The sequence below is a fragment of the Apium graveolens genome, chromosome 3 (genome assembly GCF_009905375.1).
Source record: "Apium graveolens cultivar Ventura chromosome 3, ASM990537v1, whole genome shotgun sequence".
Taxonomy (NCBI): domain Eukaryota; kingdom Viridiplantae; phylum Streptophyta; class Magnoliopsida; order Apiales; family Apiaceae; genus Apium; species Apium graveolens.
The window spans coordinates 288,231,981-288,254,061 of NC_133649.1; positions in this window are offsets into that span (position 1 = coordinate 288,231,981).

The following is a 22,081-nucleotide window of genomic DNA, read 5'->3' on the forward strand; positions in this document are numbered from 1 at the left end:
ACGTATAATGGAATATAGAGTTGTATGTCGAGAAGTCAAAAATGACTTGTAGAGAAATCCCAAGAGATATCAACAGGTCAATCTGCCTGTAGAGAAATGGAGATATCGACAAGTCAAAAAGTCCATATAGAGAATTGGAGATATTGACAAGTCAATATACTTGTAGAGAACTGAAGACTTCGACAAGTCATTATACTTATCGAGAAGTAGAGATATCGATAAGTCATTTTACTTATCGATATGTGACTTCTTTACACAGTAAAAGAGGTCTCGACAACAACTTCATAATTTAGAATACAGACAACTTGAAGATCCAAGATTATCACTCAATAGACGATTCTAACACTGAATTGGAAAGACTACAAATACAGATGGAAGAATGTAAGATCAAGGGCCAAGATGAACTGGACAAAGGAGGGTCATAGACCTAGTAGACTCTACACAGATATGCTGCACTAGAAATAGAAACAGACAAATGAGATTTAGAAATAATGTTAGTCTATTTTAGTGCAAGTCTTGTAAACCGTGCATGTTGATCTATAATACATGTCACGAGTCCTTTGTTTAGAAATAACAAAACAGATCTAGAAAATCTTGTATTCTCTCAAGAGAAGTAGCTGAGTTCTTATTTTCAAGAACAGATTTGTAGCACAAACAAATTTGATTTAATACAAATTAAGTGAATTTTTGATAAAAGTGTCTTTACATTTAGTCTTTTATCACTGCAAATCCATCTAGCTGTTAAGTTCCTAAAGCCACAAACACTCACAATTAATCAAAGAAAACAAGAAAACACATTCATCCCCCCTTTGTATTGCACTTCATGTTGTGCAAGACATGTTTGTATATAATAAGACTAAGACATATTGAAAACCCTAAGGTTAAGTTGTATGATAATCTATATTTGTATTTTGTAATTGTATTCCTTGAGTGTATAAAAATGTTAAGTAGATTAGTGTTAGATATATTTGATAATGTCATGGCTAATATGTTTTATGTTTAGCTTTCAGATCTTACTTGAACAGGATAAATCAGTACTTAACTGTTGATCAGTACTTATACGGGAAGTCAGGACTTAAGGATATCAGTACTTGTATTATCAGGAGATAATCATCAGAAGATAGATATCAGAACTTAAGTGCTGAAGGACGATCAGATAAGGACAGTAGCTGATTAAAGAAAAGAAGATCAAGATAAACATAAGAAGAGATATGCATGAAGAAGGAATTCTGTAAAGAATGGAATACTTGGAAGAAAAGATATCTGATTGATATATTTTAGGAAGCAAAATTATATTCCATATCAATTAGCGATTATCTTGTAACTGTGTAGTATATAAACACAGACATAGGGTTTACACTATAAGTGTTATTATTAGAGAAGATTATTCATTGTAACCCTAGCAGCTCTCGTGATATTTGTTCATCACTGAGAGGTAACAGTTCCATACTGTAACAGAGTTTATTGTTTCAATAAAGTTTGTTTTCTGTTACTTAAGTTCTTAAAGTTCGATTTGAGTGTACTATACACTGTATTCACCCCCTCTACAGTGTGTGTGTGACCTAACAATTGGTATCAGAGCCTATCTGTTAACATACATACAGTTAAAGATCCAAACACAATCATGTCGGACACAGAAACTCCAACTAAGCCTACCAAAACTGAGGAACCACCAAAGACACAAATTCAGAGTCGGTATGAGACCATCAGAGTTCCCATACTGAGACCATCTGAATATCCCATATGGAAGGTAAGGATGACCATGTTCCTGGAAGCAACAGATCCAGAATACCTTGATAGAATCAAGGAAGGCCCTCACAAACCAACCAAGCTCGTTGTTGCAGTTGCAGGTGAAGCAGCAAAGACCGTACCAAAGGAGAAGAGTGATTATACTGCTGAAGACATAACATCAATTGCTAAGGATGCTAAGGTACGACACTTACTGCATAGTGCCATTGATAATGTAATGTCAAACAGGGTAATCAACTGCAAGACTGCTAAGGAGATATGGGATGCTCTGGAAACAAGGTGTCAGGGAACTGACACAATTAAGAAGAACAGGAAGACAATACTCACTCAAGAGTATGAACACTTTGACTCAAAGACTAATGAGTCATTGAATGATTTATATGATAGATTTGTCAAACTTTTGAATGATTTGTCATTGGTTGATAAAGAGTATTATCTTGAAGATTCAAACCTTAAGTTCCTGTTAGCTCTTCCTGAATGCTGGGATTTGAAGGCAACGACAATAAGAGACAACTACAATCTTGATGAAACAACTCTTGACGAAATCTATGGAATGCTCAAGACTCATGAGCTGGAGATGGAACAAAGAAGCAAGAGGAAAGGAGGAAAGTCAAGGACAGTTGCTCTTAAGGCTGAAGAAGAATTCCCCAAAGCAGCTTCCTCAAAGAAAGACAAGGGTAAAGCTCTTTTCATAAAGTCAGATACTGAGTCATCAAGTTCTGAGAGTGATGATGACTCAGATTCTGAAAGCTTGCCTGAGACTGATGCTGATGAGGAGATGATGAAGCTGTGTGCTCTTATGGTGAAAGGAATCACAAAGATTGCATACAGGAAGTTCAGGAAAAGAAAGAAGTTTTCAGGCATAAGTTCTGATAAGAAGAATTTCAGAAGATCTGAAGGCAGAGGAGGAAAGTCTGACAGAGGAGATTACACCAATGTTAAATGCTATAACTGTGGTGAGAAAGGCCACATATCTCCTGATTGCAAGAAGGTAAAGGGTGACAAAGGCAAGGCTCTTGTCACAAAGCAGAAAAGCTGGACAGACACCTTAGACTCTGAAAGTGAGGAAAACTATGCATTGATGGCAAATGCTGATAAAGAAAGTGCTGAGAGCAGTTATGAAGCTGCTGAAACAAAGGTACCTCAGACTACTTATGCTTTTCATACTGATGATATTAATGAGTTGAGAAGATATCTTAAAACCATGTTTGTTAGTTATAGAGATCAAACTTTAACATGTGAAAGATTAACATCTGAAAATCTTGCATTTAAGAAAAGAAATGATTTCTTAGAAAAAGAGTTAGTCATGTTCCATCAAACTCAGAAGGATAGAGATGATGCTTTTTATGTTAGGAATGAAGTGCTAAAAATAAATGAATCTCTAAAAACTGAGTTAGAAAAGGAAAGAGAGATTATCAGGACTTGGACTAACTCTGGCAAAACAACTCAAAATTTGCTAAGTAGTGGAAACTGGAAAGAGGGCTTAGGTTATGGAGAAGATAAGAATGATAAAGGAACTGAAGAAATTAAGTCTGTTGATAAGCAAAAGCCAAAGTTAAAACCTGTTAAGTTTGTAACTGTAAAGTCTGAAAATGAAAAATCAGAAGTTACAAAGAAATTAACTTCTGACAAACTAAAACAGGAAAAGACAGCTGAAGTGAACATAGGCTTAATGACAAAGAAGCAGCTTAAGCATAAGCTGAAAGATGTTAAGAATGTAAACAAGGTAAAATCACCTAGGAAAAATAGGAATGGAAAGGATGGTGTGAATAAAAGCAATAATTATAAACCTGTTCCTGATGCTTCTAGGAAAACATGTCATAACTGTGGAAGTTCTAACCATCTGGCTTCTTTTTGCAGGAAGAATAAGAATATTAACTCCTTACCTTCAAAGTCAGGAGTTAAGAGTCAGTCTGTTAGATACAAATCACAAAATCCTTGTTTTCATTGTGGTAGTTTATGGCATTCCATTTATACTTGTAAGGAATATCATAGCTTGTACTATGATTATTATCAAATAAAACCTTCTTTGAAGAAAGTTTCCATTGTTCCTTCTAGTATAAATTCTGATTCAAAGTCTGATAGTGTAAGTTCTGATAAGAAAAATGTTAACATAAACTCTGATGCTAAATCCGCTGCAAATGTTAACAAACTTAATAAGGCCAAAGGATCCAAGCAAGTCTGGGTCCTTAAAACTAATAATTAGTGGTCTTTGTGATTGCAGGGCAATAGGAAAAATATTCTAGTTCTGGACAGTGGATGTTCAGGACATATGACTGGAAATAAGGCCCTGCTATTAGACTTTTTGGAGAAAGCTGGCCCAAGTGTTTCTTATGGAGATGACAACATTGGAAAAACATTGGGATATGGCAATATCAATCTTGGAAATGTCATAATTAAACAAGTAGCTCTGGTCTCAGGACTTAAACACAACCTACTGAGTATAAGTCAAATCTGTGACAGAGGTTATCATGTTGATTTCTTTGAAGAACACTGTGAAATTGTGAGTAAATCTAAAGGCAAAGTTGTTCTGAAAGGATACAGGCGTGGTAACATTTATGAAGCTAAGCTTTCAACAAGTACTGATGGTTCTGCAATCTGTCTGATGAGTAGAGCATCAATTGAGGAAAGCTGGAATTGGCATAAGAAACTCTCTCATTTAAATTTCAACAATATAAATGAACTGGTCAAGAAAGATCTTGTGAGAGGATTTCCAAACACAGTATTTGCTCCTGATGGTCTTTGTGATTCATGTCAGAAAGCCAAACAAAGAAAATCTTCATTCAAGAGCAAGACTGAATCATCAATTTTTGAGCCTTATCATCTACTACAAGTTGATCTATTTGGTCCAGTAAATGTCATGTCTATTGCAAAGAAGAAGTATGCGTTGGTCATAGTGGATGAGTTCACCAGATACACATGGGTGTATTTCTTGCATACAAAAAGTGAAACTGCATCAATCTTGATTGATCATGTCAAACATCTGGATAAAATGGTCAAAGATTCTATGAAAGTTTTAAGGAGTGATAATGGCACTGAGTTCAAGAATTTGATAATGGAAGAGTTCTGCAAAAGCCATGGAATAAAGCAGGATTTTTCTGCTCCTGGAACTCCACAGCAAAATGGAGTTATTGAAAGGAAGAATAGAACTCTCATTGAAGCTGCACGTACAATGCTTGAAGAAGCAAAGCTTCCAACCTATTTCTGGGCTGAAGCTGTGCAGACTGCTTGTTTTACTCAAAATGCAACACTCATTAACAAGCATGGAAAAACACCATATGAGATGGTGAAGAAAAAGAAGCCAAATCTGAAATACTTTCATGTATTTGGATGCAAGTGTTTTGTTCTCAAGACTCATACTGAACAGCTATCAAAGTTTGATCTAAAAGCTGATGAAGGAATCTTTGTTGGATATCCACTTTCCACAAAAGCCTTCAGAGTCTATAATTTGAGAACAAAAGTAGTCATGGAATCTATCAATGTCTCTTTTGATGACAAGAAGATTACTGGTCTTGAAGATTTCATTGACCATGATTAGCTGAGATTTGAAAATGAAGACTCAAATTCTGATACTGAAAATCCTGAAAGTCTAAGTCCTGATACTGTAAACTCTGATGGAATAAACTCTGATGTTATTGAAACTGTGGTGGCTACGCCAAGGGAAGATGCACCGATACAGGGGGAGCATACTCAAGATCCTACCACATCTCAAGAAACATCAGAACATACATCTGGTTCTTCAAATTCTGATTCGTCAAGTTCTGATAAGCCAAGTCCTGATAGTGCTGAAAATTTAAATACTGAAGACTCCAACTCAGAGAGCATAGTTTCAGGGGGAGCATCAGAAAATGAAAATGAAGATAGCATGGATCATGGGGGAGCATCCAGTTCTAGAGAAAACCTTCCATCTGCAAGGAAGTGGACAAAATCACATACACCTAACTTGATAATTGGAAATCCTGATGCAGGTGTCAGAACTAGAACAGGTAATTCAAATGAATGTCTTTATAATTCTTTTCTCTCTCAGACTGAGCCAAAGAAAGTGGAAGAAGCTCTTCAAGATGCTGATTGGGTGCAAGCAATGCAGGAAGAGTTGAATGAATTTGAAAGAAACAAAGTCTGGACCCTAGTGCCAAGACCAAAGAATAGATCTGTTGTTGGTACAAAGTGGGTATTCAGAAACAAAACTGACAGTGATGGCATAATTACAAGGAATAAGGCAAGTCTGGTTGCAAAATGATATTCTCAACAGGAGGGAATTGATTATGATGAAACATTTGCACCAGTTGCTAGGTTAGAAGCCATAAGGATATTCTTGGCTTATGCTGCTCACAAAAAGTTTACTGTCTTTCAAATGGATGTGAAAAGTGCTTTTCTGAATGGAGAATTGGAGGAGGAGGTATATGTTGAACAACCTCCAGGTTTTGTAGATACCAAACATCCAGATTATGTCTACAGGCTTGATAAAGCACTTTATGGACTTAAGCAAGCTCCTAGAGCATGGTATGAGACTTTAGCTCAGTTTCTTCTGGAAAGTGGATTTAACAGAGGGACAATAGACAAAACACTGTTCTACCTCAACCATGGAAAGGACTTACTTCTGGTCCAGATTTATGTTGATGATATCATTTTTGGATCTACAAATGACAAACTTTGCAAAACGTTTGCCAAACTAATGCAGTCAAGATATCAGATGAGTATGATGGGGGAACTTAGCTATTTTCTGGGCCTTCAAGTCAAGCAGAATGAGGAAGACACTTTTATTTGTCAAACCAAGTATACCAGAAACTTGCTGAAGAAATTTGGAATGCAAGATTGTTCAAGTGCATCCACTCCAATGGCCACTGCAACAAAACTGGATAAGGATACCGGTAAATCAGTAGATATTACTGACTACAGAGGTATGATTGGCTCTCTACTCTATCTAACTGCTAGTAGACCTGATATCATGTATGCTACCTGTCTTTGTGCAAGATTTCAAGCAGATTCAAGAGAACCTCACTTAACAGCTGTAAAAAGAATCTTTAAGTATCTTAAAGGAACAGATGCTCTGGGATTATGGTATCCTAGAGAATCAGATTTTAAACTAATAGGTTACTCAGATGCAGATTTTGTAGGTTGCAAAATTGACAGGAAAAGCACAAGTGGAAGCTGTCAATTTCTTGGAGGCAGATTGGTTTCTTGGTACAGCAAGAAATAAAAGTCAATTTCCACACCAACTGCAGAAGCAGAGTATATTGCTGCAGGAAGCTGTTGTGCACAGATTCTTTGGATGAAGAATCAGTTACTGGATTATGGGTTAACATATTTCAAAATCCCTATTTACTGTGATAATCAAAGTGCTATTGCTATGACAGGTAATCCAGTTCAACACTCTATGACAAAGCACACCAGCATCAGGTACCACTTCATCAGGGAACATGTGGATGAAGGTACAGTGGAATTGCATTTTGTTCCCACAGATCAACAACTAGCAGATATATTCACAAAACCACTGTGTGAAGCTACTTTTACAAGATTGGTAAATGAACTTGGAATGGTTTCAGGTTCTTTCTCTAAATCTGCTTAGTCTTGTTCTGTGTTATCAGACTTTATGCTCAGTATTTACAGAATTAATCTCATTGTGTATTTTATGCTTAATTGATAAATGTCTTTAAGTACTGACTGTTGTCTGATATATGTTTCTAAACTCTGATAAGTGATATGTCTGTTCAAATACCTATTCAATCCTATGAGGATAACTGTGCTAGATACTGACCTAGTAGTCTTCAATAAACAAATGATTCCATGTAAGAAGTAATTATTTCAGTGGAAATCTTATGACACTAGCAAATTCTGATAATTGAGCTTAGTTAAGTTTACTTTGTATATCTTATTACTAAGTCACAAATTAGAATAATGCTACTCATCTGTTAAGTTCTGATACTAGTAAAACTACTGAATGTACTAAGTGCTGATAAACCTCACTTATCAAAAGAAAAAGCAAAAATATCAAAGAATAAAATCAGGTACTCCTTTGAGATCTAGAGTAAAAATGTGGAAGGGACGACCCAAGTGCATTGCTGGTATTAAGTAAATATGCATTAGAAAAGCAAAATATTTTCTTGGTGACTTTTCACACTCTATGATTACTGAAGAAATACTCTGATAATAGCATAAATTCTGATAAACAATCGTGATTCACTTACACTGAGAAGCCACTGTAAAATAGAATTTCAAAAGATGCATAAAATTAGCACAAAACAGTTGAGGTGGACTCAAGCATGAACTCATTCATCAGTAGGTTTCAGGGCAATGACAGCTCTTTAGCAAAATTTTAGTTATGCCTTATTTCTAAGATGTACTGAAGTGACTCAGACTTTACTCTTTGTCTGTTATTTAGCTTAATGCACACACCAATCACTCCATATGAATGATGAAAATTACTGTGGTGGTCTATGTTATTTTAGATAAACTGTCACTGTGTCACTTTGCACAAATTCTGAGGACAAGTTCTAGTTACACGTTCTAATGATTAAGTTTTGAAGTCTATAACTCAGAACTTGTATGAGGATTTACTAAGATGGGCATTCCTTTTTCGAGTTAAGAAATTATATTCTGATGACTGTTAAGTTCTGATATAAGTCTAAGTTCTGATATTACAGTCTAATGTTTTACTTGACTTATCTGTGAATAAAATTTGATAACAGTCTCAGTTAATATTTGAATATGTTGAAGTGGAAGATTAATAGTCACTATGGTTAGGGTTAAAGATATTTGTACCTGAACAGTCCAATGTTACTTGTTTCTTGTGCGCTTTAAACCATGTTTCCTCTTTCCAATGAATGTTATTCTTTTTCAAAGTCTAGGGAGACGAGGTATAATTAATTCTACCTGTCAGCATTCAATTTCTTTGCGTCTCCTGGCATTCTCTTGCCTATATAAGCAGCCACTTCACATCAGTCTTTCCATCAAATTCTTCTCACACACTTATCTTCATACTTCTTCTTTCAAAAACACAATGGTCAGATACAACATGTTTTTGAACTACCAAAACTTCAATATGGAGCTAAGCTGTGCCGATTGGCAGCAGGAATGGCATGTCACAGCCATTCCTGAGGAGATATGGGACTCTGTCCCACAGGAGGTACTGACACACCTCCTGTTCTTCTATATGGACTACCATCGCCATCTGGAGCGATTGGAGGAGGAAAGGCTGGAAGCTCTCCGCGAGCAAGAGCGAATCATCAGACTCGCCATCCTGTTTGTCGAGAGTAGGAAGAAGAAGAAATGATTTAATCTTGTCTTCTTCCTGTTTTTCTTCATCATCAGCTTTGTCAGGCTTCTTAGCTAGGACTAAGGCTGTTGATGTTCGGTTTAGAAGCTTAGGGAAAATCTTGTATAAGTATTGATGTAATTTCCATTTCATAAATGTATTGTCTTGATATATTAATGAAAGTTGTTTTTACTTCAAGATTTTGTCTCTGAGTTATTTTATCTTGTGTTGATAAATCCTGATTGATATTCTGATGACCATATAAATTTTGTTTTATATTAAGTTCTGATTCGTTTTCAGCACTTACTTATCTAATTTATCTTGGTCATTTTCATGTGATGTATTTTCAGAATATTAATGATGCAGTGCAAAATAATTCAATCAGTGATAACGGTTTAAATTTTGAATTAAAACTGTTTCTCTTGATAAATGGAACGGTTTTTTCTTGAAACTAGGCAAATGGGTAAGTAATGATTTCTGTTTTCTCGAGCCCAGTAACTGTCCGTTATTACTGCATGTCTGACAGGTGTCCAACGGTAACATTTTTGTTCAGAGTATAAGTACAACAGAGAGAAGATTTCTTTAATCTTTTATTTTCTTCATATTTTATCTCTCTCCTTACTTTTACTCTCTTTCTCTTTATTTCTCACGTTGGTTTTTCATACAGACATTATATCAAACACCTAACAGGCATACTTGAATCTCAATTTTTTTTCACATGGCACCAAAGGATTTAATCATTGATGGAGCTAAGTTTGTCCCCAACAACTATGCTGCAGTTCTTGATCACACTGAAGCTCCATCTGAATTGCACTTTGTGCAAGATCTTCTTGCACATAGTGAGGTTGGGTATGCATTAACACAGCCTGAATTCTTTTCAAGCCAAAAAGTTCTGAGGTTTTGGAGGACTGGACTTTTTGATGATGGTGGTCAACGTGGAACTCCCAGTATTATCTTCCAAGTGGGTGATTCATCCTTTGTAGTCACTCCTGGTACAGTACGCAGGGCTTTACATCTTCCAGAAGATTGTACTTTCTCAATTCCAGAGGACTCAGCCCTTCGAGAGTTAATGGCTGAATTGGGATATGAAAAGAGTCTGACGAAACTTGTACAGTTGAAACGGGCTAATATCAGAAGAGAATGGAGTTTCTTCTTTGATTGCATCACCAAAGCTTTTGGGAACAAATGTTCGAATTTTGATGCTATTCCAATTATGAGTCAGCACATCGGGTATGCAATTATCAATCAAACTCATTTTGATTTTGCAACTGCTTTAATTGGTTTTATTGGGGATAGGATGACAGAGGATCGAGATGTTGTTTATTTTGCTAGATTCTGTCAACTTATTTACACTTATTGTACTGATGAACCTCATTTAGTCAGCACCCAAACCCCACCTTTTAAGGTTGCAAAACGATACTTTAATGACCTGGTAAATGCTGATACTAAGAAAAAAGTGGCTAGACCATTACAGATTCCTCAGTCTGTAAAATAGATCCTAGTAAATGCTGATCCTGGTACTTATAGATCTGTTTACTCTGATGTCCAACCAACTCCAAACACCCAAAATCCATCAACCTCAGTACCTACCTCTCATTCTACTCAACCTACCCTCAGAACATATCTCAAATCCTATCTCTCCACTTCACAGACTGCTCAACCTTCATCTTCAGCACCTACTGTGAAATCTTCATCTTCCAAGCCAAAGAGGACAAAGAATGTTCCTCAAACACCTCAAAAGAGAAGGAGGATTGCATTGAGAGATGAATCTGATTCTGAGGAACCGGTGCCTGCTAGAGAACCTGTTGTAACTGAAGCTGAGAAAGAGATTTCTCAGAAGGATTCTGAAATTGGGGGTTCTAGGCTTCTCAAGAGGCTTAGACGAATGACAGTTCCTGAAACTCCCAAGAAATCCAAATCAACAAGGAAGTACAAGAAACAGAGGGCACAAAGGCCAGTTTCAGATGATGAAGAGAAAGCAGCTAAGGAAGGGGATCAGGAATATCTGATCTCACAAGACAAGGAATTTGCTCCAGTCACTTCTTCTCCATCAACTCCATCTCAGGAAGCTGTATCTGACAAGGCTAACTCACCATCTGTGTCTCTTGTTGATCCAGGCACAAGTGCTGATATTGATGTTCAACACTGGTTGTGTCTGAAGTATTTCTCTTAGAAGCTCCAACAGCAAATAATCCTTCCACAACACCTGTTACTGATGCTGTTCAAACTCCAGAGTTATCAACAACACCTTCTCTACATCAAGATGCTGATGATCAGACTTTAGGTGAGCATCAGGATATGGCTGTTGATCAGAACTTAGTATCAGATCAGCAATTAGAGGATGCTGAAGCCTCCATTGCTACTCACACTGTTGTCTTATCAGAAGATACTGATTCTTTAAGTTCTGATGCTGCAAATGCTGGAGATACTGGTGATGCTGCTCCAACTGTAGATGCTGATGAAGCAGGTCCTTCTGGACATACTCCTCAACAGACTCTTCCTAAGTCTGAACTGGTAAAGAAGTTTGTTACCGGGGAAGCACCAGTACCTTGGAGTGAAACTCCTGCAGGTCAGGAGTGGACTAAGGAATGGAACTCAATTTCATGTGTTCCAACTGAAAAACATCTTGCTGAGCACTTGACTAAAGCTGATGAAATGTTAAATTCTGATGATTTTAAAACCCAGCTTAGAGTCACTGCATTGAGTACTAAACATCTACAAGGTCTTCATTCAACTACTCATGCAGAGCTACACAAGATTCAGGAGAACTTTATCAAACAGGAACAAGTTTGGAAAATTGGTAAGAAAAAGTTCTTTCAACCTAACATTGACAGGATTGCTTATATTGAGAAAACTCAAGAGAAACAACAAGCTCAGATTGATGAAATTCTAACAAATCAAGCTTCTCAGCAATCGCAACTTACTGAAATCCAATCCTCAGTGGAATTACTTATCTCTCTTTTACTACCTGCTGATGCCAAGAAGGGGGAGAAGGTAATTAAGTCCAAATGCAAAACTAACAAGACACTGCAAGGAAAGGATGATGGAAATGATGATCAAGGATACTCTGGAATGGGTAGCGGTCATAGTCAAGGTAGAAGGTTTACATCAAGACAAGCTAGTCAGAGGACAAGTTCTGATACTGGGAAAAGAATAAGTTCTGCTGCTGGTAAAAGGATAAGTTCTGATGAACTTCTAGATCTTGATGAGGAAATGTCAAGACAGTTATTTCTTCAAGAAAATCCAGGAATGGACTTGGAAAGTTTAAAGGAAGAAGAAGCCAGACTTAAATCAGAGAAAATCACATCTAAATCTGAAGCTTCTGGTAAAAAATCACTTCTAAAACTCAAAGGCATTGTGATCAAAGAAAGGACACATACTGAAGCAACATTGGCTAGATCACAACCACAGATAGATCCAAGATCCAAGGGTAAAGAAAAGGTTGGTGAACCTATCAAGGTTTATGTACCTCCTGAGGAAGAAGAAATTACTGATGAAAAGGATGATCTTGCTCTGACTTCAAGAAAAGTTCTTAAAACAACCTCTGACATGGCTCAAGTTGTTCAGAGTCAAGAAATTGTAATTCTGATATTCAGAAGAAGCAAGTAACCTCTGACATAGCTCAAGTTAACTTGATATCAGAAAATAGATCAAAGACACTCCTACCAGGATTCACTAAAGCAAAACAGACTCAATCTTTGAAGACTACTGCAAGTGGTTTTGAAGCATGAGTAGTTATTGGAAAGGAAGCTAGAGATAAAACTGGATTGGGAAGTGCTGATGAAAGAAGAGTACACAACACTACCAATGATCCAACTTCCTTGAGTGAACCAGGTATTGGAGCAACTCCTGAGAGATTGAATCAACTGGAATCTGTACAGATGGTTTACCATACCTACTTGAAAGAATACATCATGTTGTATTTCATGACAGATGGTAGGGTTTATCATGACAAAATGCCATTCCATTGAAGTATTTTGAAGAATTGGAGCATGTACTTTTCTTACTTCAAGTGGATGACAGAATAACAGGGACTGCTGCAAACTACTTAAAAGAACAGATTCAGAGACAGAAAAGGCTTTATTCTGTTAAGTCTGACAACATATATGTTCCAAAGTACAGAGATCACAATGGTGATATTGTTGATATGAAGCCTAATACTGCACAGATCAGAACATATCTTGGTATTAAGGGACTTGAATTCAATCTAGAGTCTGACAAAGCTTATGTCATAAGACTAGATTAGGAGTTGAGAAAAGCAAAGATCAATGATCTCAGAGCTGCAATCTTTCAAACTGGTGAAGATACTGCAGAGCTTAAAGATGTCAAAAGGAGAATGATTGATGAACTCAGATATGCTGAGAAATGTTTGTTGAAGAACTATCTCAGAACAACTCCTGACATCAGAGAGATCAGAAAATGATGAAGCCAAGTCGAAGATCTACAACTGCTTAAATTCTGATATTTATACAGACTGAAGTTGTTATCAGAAGTTGAAATTGGTAAAAGCTTTAAGGACTGTAAGTTGTAGTTATCTAGTCTAATTCTCATGCATTTGTACTTAATGTTTTTGACATCATCAAATATCTGTTAAACTTGTATATTATGTTAATTTACAAGTTGGGGGAGATTGTTAGATATATTTGATAATGTCATGGCTAATATGTTTTATGTTTAGCTTTCAGATCTTACTTGAACAAGATAAATCAGTACTTAACTGTTGATCAGTACTTATACTGGAAGTCAGGACTTAAGGATATCAGTACTTATGTTATCAGGAGATAATCATCAGAAGATAGATATCAGAACTTAAGTGCTGAAGGACGATCAGATAAGGACAATAGCTGATTAAAGAAAAGAAGATCAAGATAAACATAAGAAGAGATATGCATGAAGAAGGAATTCTGTAAAGAATGGAATACTTGGGAGAAAAGATATCTGATTGATATATTTTAGGAAGCAGAATTATATTCCATATCAATTAGCGATTATCTTGTAACTGTGTAATATATAAACACAGACATAAGGTTTACACTATAAGTGTTATTATTAGAGAAGATTATTCATTGTAACCCTAGCAGCTCTCGTGATATTTTTTCATCACTGAGAGGTAACAGTTCCATACTGTAACAGAGTTTATTGTTTCAATAAAGTTTGTTTTCTGTTACTTAAGTTCTTAAAGTTCGATTTGAGTGTACTATACACTGTATTCACCCCCTCTACAGTGTGTGTGTGACCTAACACTTAGGCTAGAGGATTTTTCTGTGAACAACCTTCAAGCTAATGAATAAACTCTGGAAGAAGATCAAATTCTGATCATGCCATTGAGAGAAGTGTAGCAGCTTGGATTTTAATAATACTGAAAAATGTTCTAAGTCAAATTTCGACAAGTCATAGATCAAGAGATATCGAGAAATCTGTCGAGAAGTCCAAAACGATTTTAGAGAAGTCTCAAGAGATATTGACAAGTCAAAGATACATGTAGAGATCTCAAATATCGACAAGTCAAAATGTCTATGTAGAGAACTGGAGATATCTACAATTCATTTCTTCATGTAGAGATATAGAGATATCGACAAGTCAAATCTTCATGTAGAGAACTAGAGTTGTTGACAAGTCAAAATCCTATGTAGAGAACTGGAGATGTCGACAAGCTATTCTACATATAAAGAACTGGAGACCTCAACAAGTTAAAGATGATGGGTTCTGAGGCATAAAACGCAGCGGATAAACGTAAATAAAACAAAAAAAATTTCGAAACCCAAAAACAGGATCCATGTATAATTATGGGCAGATTATGGAGATAACGAATCATACCTTTCAAGAGCTTAACTTTCACGAACTCAATGGAGATCCTAGCTATCACACTTTGTGTCTACCTCTCGGAGAAACACCTCTATGGTATCCACACGAGCACCTCCAAGAACGTCTCACGAACTTGACTACGGAATGGATGTACAAGCCTCCTTCTTGACGATCCGAATTGCCTCTGCCTCTCTTTGCTGCTAGGGTTTTTCTCAAAAAACGTACCCCCTCTTTAACCTATCATTATCTATTTATAATGGCTAATTAAAAAGGCCCATAACAGCAAAGCCCAACCCTAGTAGGTATTGGATTAAATAATAAAAACGAATTTCTATTATTTAATTAATAACTAAGTCATACTTAATTATTATGGGCAAAAACATTCCTTTTAATTCAAATTTATATTATCTCAATTAAGTCTTACTTAATTATAATAAAATTCGAATAATCATCAATTAATTTAAATCCATAATTTAAATTAACTATTCCATTAAGTGCTCTATTTGTGCGACCCTATAGGCTATTATTTAATTGGCAATAATTTTATTCTCTAATAAAATTATAAACAATGAGCGGTATCTAGTAATACATCATTGTTACCCAATTAAACAATAATTAAATCGTGATTAGATAAAACCTTTCGTGATTAATGTTTTTTTTTGTGTAATATAATCCCTTTAACCATACATATTATAGATTAAACTCGAGGCATATATTTAGTCATCCTCTTCAACATTCAATCCGGGTTTACTTGATCCATGAGTAGACTATCAAGACAAATCATTATTTGAGCATGACCATGCTTTTATAGTCTCACTCAATCAAGAGGCCAATAATATCTCTCCTAATTATAGGAGGGTTAAATCCTTTATCTATCATTCATATTTCTCATACGACTCATGATATACCCGATGTCCACTTTTATCATCACCCGATCAAAAGTAACTTTTAATGTAGTCAAAGTCTATTAGTCCTCGTATAGAAATATAATGATTCAAGTCAAAGGATCGTTACACCATTATCAGTGTGAGTCTTTCTTATGACTTTATTAAACATGAAGAATCTAACTGTGGGTCTGTCCAGTACCATGTACTCTCACATGTACCTATGTATTGACTTTAGTATCCCCATACTTATAACCAATGAGATGTGGTTATCTTGTCAAACAACATACTAGTCTATCTATGTATTATTATTGTCCTATATAATAATACTCGACTAGGGACTTTTAAGAATATGATATATTATATAATCTCAAGTTCAAGTCATGTACTTAAACTATACAATGTGTATCATGATTCTAAGGACATTTATTATGCTAACAAAATATCGCAGTAATTAAGGTCATAATAAATACATTTATTGAATGATCAACTGACATAAAGATTTAAAAGAATAATGTATTGCCTCTAGGGCACCTACACTAACAATCTCCCACTTGCACTAGAGCCAATCACCCATATATCTAATACCCATGGAACTAGTGTGACCATCGTGCTTCTGCTGCGACAAGCCTTTGGTCAGTGGGTCTGCAATGTTATCATTTGTGTGCACTTTACATATGTGTATATCACCCCTTTCATTAATCTCTCGAATAAGGTGAAATCTCCTGAGTATATGTTTGGCCCGGAAGTGTGATCTAGGTTCTTTAGCCTGTGCACTGACTCCATTATTATCGCAGTATAGATCAATGGGATCTGCGATCAATGGAACCACTCCCAAATCAGAAATGAACTTTCGAATCCAAACGGCCTCCTTAGCTGCTTCACAAGCTGCAATGTACTCAGCCTCCATTGTAGAATCAGCTACTGTTTCTTGCTTTGAACTCTTCCAGCTTACAGCACCTCCGTTTAGACAAAACACAAAACCAAACTGTGATACAGTATCATCTCTGTCTGTTTGGAAACTTGCATCGGTGTAACCTTTTACAACGAGTTTCTCTTCTCCTCCATACACCAAGAATGAATCTTTAGTTCTTTTCAGGTACTTAAGAATATTCTTGACTGCCGTCCAGTGACCTTCACCCGGATTAGACTGGTATCTGCTCGTTATGCTCAAGGCACACGAGACATCTGGGCGAGTACATACCATTGCATACATGATAGATATAATTGCTGAAGCATATGGAACTTTATTCATGTGGTCCTTCTCATCCAATGATTTCGGACACTGGTCCTTAGAGATCGTTATCCCTTGAGACACGGGGACATATCCCCTTTTTGCATTTTGCATTCCAAAACGATGCAAAACCTTATCAATGTATGTGCTCTGAATTAGACCGATCATCCTTCTAGATCTTTCTCTATAGATCCTCATTCCTAGAATGTAGGATGCCTCTCCTAAGTCTTTCATGGAGAAATTGCTCCCTAACCAAGTCTTAACAGCCTTTAGAGAAGGTATGTCATTCCCCATTAGTAGTATATCATCAACATATAGTACTATGAATGCCACATAGCTCCCACTAACCTTCTTGTAAACACACGGTTCATCTTCGTTTTGAACAAAACCATACTCCGTGACTATTTCATCAAAACGGATATTCCATCTCCTAGAGGATTGCTTCAATCCATAAATGGATCGACGTAATTTACATACCTTGCCAACATTCCTTGGATCGACAAAACCCTCAGGTTGTGTCATGTACACATCCTCTTCAAGGCTTCCATTAAGGAATGTTGTTTTGACATCCATTTGCCAGATTTCATAATCATGGAATGCTGCAATGGCAAGTAAAATCTTTATAGACTTGACCATAGCCACTGGTGAGAAAGTTTCATCATAGTCAATACCATGAATTTGTTTGAAACCTTTTGCAACCATCCTAGCTTTATAGGTCTGAACATTTCCATCCATGCCCTTTTTCTTCTTAAAAACCCATTTGCACCCTATGGGTTTTACCCCTTCAGGTGGATCAACCAAAGTCCATACTTGGTTTCCGTACATGGAATCTATCTCGGATTTCATGGCTTCAAGCCATCTCTTAGAGTCTGGACTGTTCATAGCATCTTGGTATGTGAGAGGCTCATCTTCATCTATGAGCATCAAATCACCACACTGAGTCATGAGAAATCCATATCTCTCTGGCTCATGGCGAAATCTACCAGATCTACGAACAACCTGTATTTGTTGAGCATTATCATTATTCTGCTCTTGTTCCACTTCAGGTTCAATGCTATTTTGCGGTTCTCGATCTTCATCGAGATCTATAGTTCTCCCACTGTTTCTTTTGGAAACAAAATCTCTTTCCATGAAGACAGCATCTCGAGCAATAAATACTTTCTGCTCAGAAGGACTATAAAAATAATACGCCTTTGTTTCATTAGGGTATCCTACAAAAATGCACTCTTCGGATTTAGGTCCAAGCTTGTCAGATTCTTGACGTTTCACAAACGCCTTACATCCCCAAACTTTCATAAAGTTCATGCCTGACCGTTTCTCCTTCCATATCTCATATGGAGTCTTTTGAACCTTCTTAGTAGGAACACGGTTAAGTGTGAAAGCCGCTGTTTCTAGAGCGTAACCCCAGAAACTAATTGGAAGATCTGCATGACTCATCATCGATCGCACCATGTCCAACAAGGTGCGATTTCTCCTCTCTGAAACTCCATTCCATTGAGGTGTTCCTGGCGGAGTGAGTTGTGATACAATACCACACTCTTTCAAATACTCTCTATATTCGATGTTTAAGTATTCACCCCCACGATCGGATCGTAAGATCTTAATACTTGCATCTCCGCCAATTTGCTTCTCTACTTCAACCTTGTATTCTTTAAATTTTTCAAAAGAATCGGATTTATTCTTCATAAGATATACATATCCATATCTACTGAAATCATCAGTAAATGTTATGAAGTAGTAGTAGCCTCCTCTAGCCATTACACGCATTGGGCCACATACATCACTATATATTAGCTCCAGACGTTTAGTGGCCCTTTGACCCTTACCAGTGAAAGGGGCTTTAGTCATCTTACCAAGCAAACAAGATTCACATTCTTGGTATGATTCAAAATCAAACTTATCCAAGTATTCGTCCTTATGTAATTTGGATATGCGTTTCTCATTTATGTGGCCTAGACGACAGTGCCAGAGGTATGTTTGATTTGAGTCATTCATTTTAAGTCATTTGTTTTCTATATTACAGACATGATTATCTAAATCAAGAACATATAAAGCATTAAATAAATGCGCAACACCATAGGTTAAATCATTCAAAGCAAAAGAGCAACTGTTGTTCTTTATTGTAAACGAAAAACCTTTCTTGTCCAAACAAGAAACAGAAATAATGTTTCTGCGAATCGCAGGCACATAAAAATAGTCTTCTAGTTCTAAAACAAGCCCAGAGGGCATAGATAAATAATAAGTCCCTACAGCTAAAGCAACAACTTTTGCTCTATTGCCTACTCTTAGGTCCACTTCTCCCTTAGCCAAAGTTCTACTTCTCTGCAGGCCCTGCACATTTATACAAATGTGAGAAGCACATCCAGTATCAAATACCCAAGATGTAGAAATAGACAAATTGACTTCTATAACATAAATACCTGATCCAGAAATCTGAACTGCTTTCTTTTTCTTCAGATCCTCCAAGTAAATTGGACAATTTCTCTTCCGGTGACCATCTTTCTTACAGTAGTGACATTCACCCTTGGCCACACCACCTTTAGGCTTTAAAGCCTGTTTGGGACCTGACTTTGGCTTGGGTGTAGAATCAGATCCAATCTTCTTCTTACCCTTCCACTTGCCCTTCCCTTTGGCCTTACCTTTATTTACCATCAGTATATGAGCAGATTCAGCTGTCTTCATGTTGGTCTCATATGTTCTCAACATATGCAACAATTCAGTAGGTGTTTTGTCAAATTCATTCATATTGTAGTTCACAACAAACTGAGTGAATTTGTTGTTCAAAGAATTCATGATTAGGTCAATACCAGTTTCCGGACCAATCGGGAAACCCAAAGTTTCAAGGTACTCAATGTAACCAATCATCTTCAGAACATGTGGGCCAACTGGTTCACTTGCCCCTTGTTTGTAATTAAAAAGTGACTTACTCGTGTTGAACCTTTCTTGACGAGTTTGGCTTGCAAACATGCTTTGAAAGTGCTTATTGATAGTATATGCATCCATATGCACATGATGTCTTTGAAGCTCAGCACTCATAGTTGCCAACATAAGACATGCAACATCATTTGCATCATTCTCATCCCTTGTGCGTGCTGCTCGTTCATCAGCAGTAGCACCCTCAGGAAGGGGGCCTGGAGGAGGAATATCAATGACATGAAGCTTGCGCTCCTGCCTGAGGACAATCCTCAAATTCCTCTGTCAGTCTAGGAAGTTGTTTCCTCCTGTCAGTTTATCCTTCTCAAGGACTGAACGTACGGATAGTGTGTTTGTGTTGTTTGCCAATACTCAGTATCTACAATAATAAAAGCGCAAAATAAACATTAGATTGTCTGAGTTTAAATTTTATGTTCATATGATTATGATATATTCATAATATATCTCCCACTATTTTTTTATCAAATTAATAGCCCTAACTATTAATTCGGAAAGTATATCCCATAAATCTTTCTAGTGAGACAAGATCCATATTTCGTCATGTCCTAAGTCAACCACTGGTATCCTTAAAACATGATTATTTAGGTAGACAACAGTTATCAATTATATCATATATAATTCTTGGATAATTTGGTGAACAACAATTGATCTTATCTATCTAATAGATTTTTAACCAAACTCTATGCGTCTAAGTTCATAATAGTTGAATATAACCGTTTATATTCACCTTATTATGATGACTCGGTTAAGTTAGACCCAATGATACAACGTCCGAATATAACCGTTTATATTTGTCGCATTTCACCACGATAGATAGGAGTCCCCTGCCACTGACAACCCTTCCCCTTATCGATCTAGGATTCAATGAGTGTTCATTCATTGGAAAACATCTGATTAAAACTTAATATTTTTACTTAGGGATTTTAATTTAGAACGATCATGATCCCATCATAAAGAGATTCCCAATTTTTCCTTGAATAAAATACTTCAAATCAATACTCGTCAATGGTTTGATTTCCAGGTAGTGGAGGAGTCACATCGGTCTCGTTTAAAACCCACAGCTTTACAAGTTCTATGAACCCGTTGTTGACAAAATCGCCCCATGTCAGAAATAAAGAAAATTCATATTTTATTCCGTGTTTCATAAACACGAGAATCTCATGATCGTTTGTTAATTTTAAATCTTGAGTCGTTACAGATTTTATCTTGTTTAAATGCACGACATGGGTGATCTATCTAATACATACATGCATCATTAATCTAATTAAAACATGCATTTTCTACTCTACACATACTATTTATACATCATATGAAAAGTGCGTAAAGTAAACGTGCAATAGTTATGACCCAATCTTATGTGATCTTTTCAGGCTAATGAAAAGATCAAGGTCAATCTATGGTGTAAAAATAACTATTCCATATGTCTTCTCTATTGCTTCCATTGTCTCCTTGGCCTCCATAGGATGCCTCCTTGTTCCCTTGTCCTTCTTGGATATTACATTAAGAAATATACTAATGAACTTACAAAAGAACTCGAATTACATTCGAGATAAAAAACTACAAATAGAAAACGACATGCAAGTCATATTTATTACAAACCAAAAGAATAAACCATTACAACTAAGGTCTTAAGGCCATAACTATGCACCATGCTCAAGTAACCATTAAAGAACATGATAGATCATATAAAGATGACATACTATTTATCAGAATACTAGCAAAACATGTATCAGAATACTATTCCAGAAGCATGTATCAGTATACACACGATCCATATCCCAGTTACCAAAAACATGTATAAGTATACATATTTTAAAAGATCGCATACATATGAGTTATGGCATATCTTAAACATACTAGTATCATCATATAGATCATTAACAGATTCATCATATCATTCATATAACATAACTGTTATCATGGTAGACTCATATAACATAACTGTTATCATGGCAGACTCATCACACATGCATACTTGTAAAAATACAGTAAACACGTAACCAAATCAGCCCCTTATACACGTAGCTCTGATGCCATTGATGGGTTCCGAGGCATAAAACGCAGCGGATAAACGTAAATAAAACAAAAAAAAAATCGAAACCCAAAAACAGGATCCATGTATAATTATGGGCAGATTATGGAGATAACGAATCATACCTTTCAAGAGCTTAACTTTCACGAACTCAACGGAGATCCTAGCTATCACGCTTTGTGTCTACC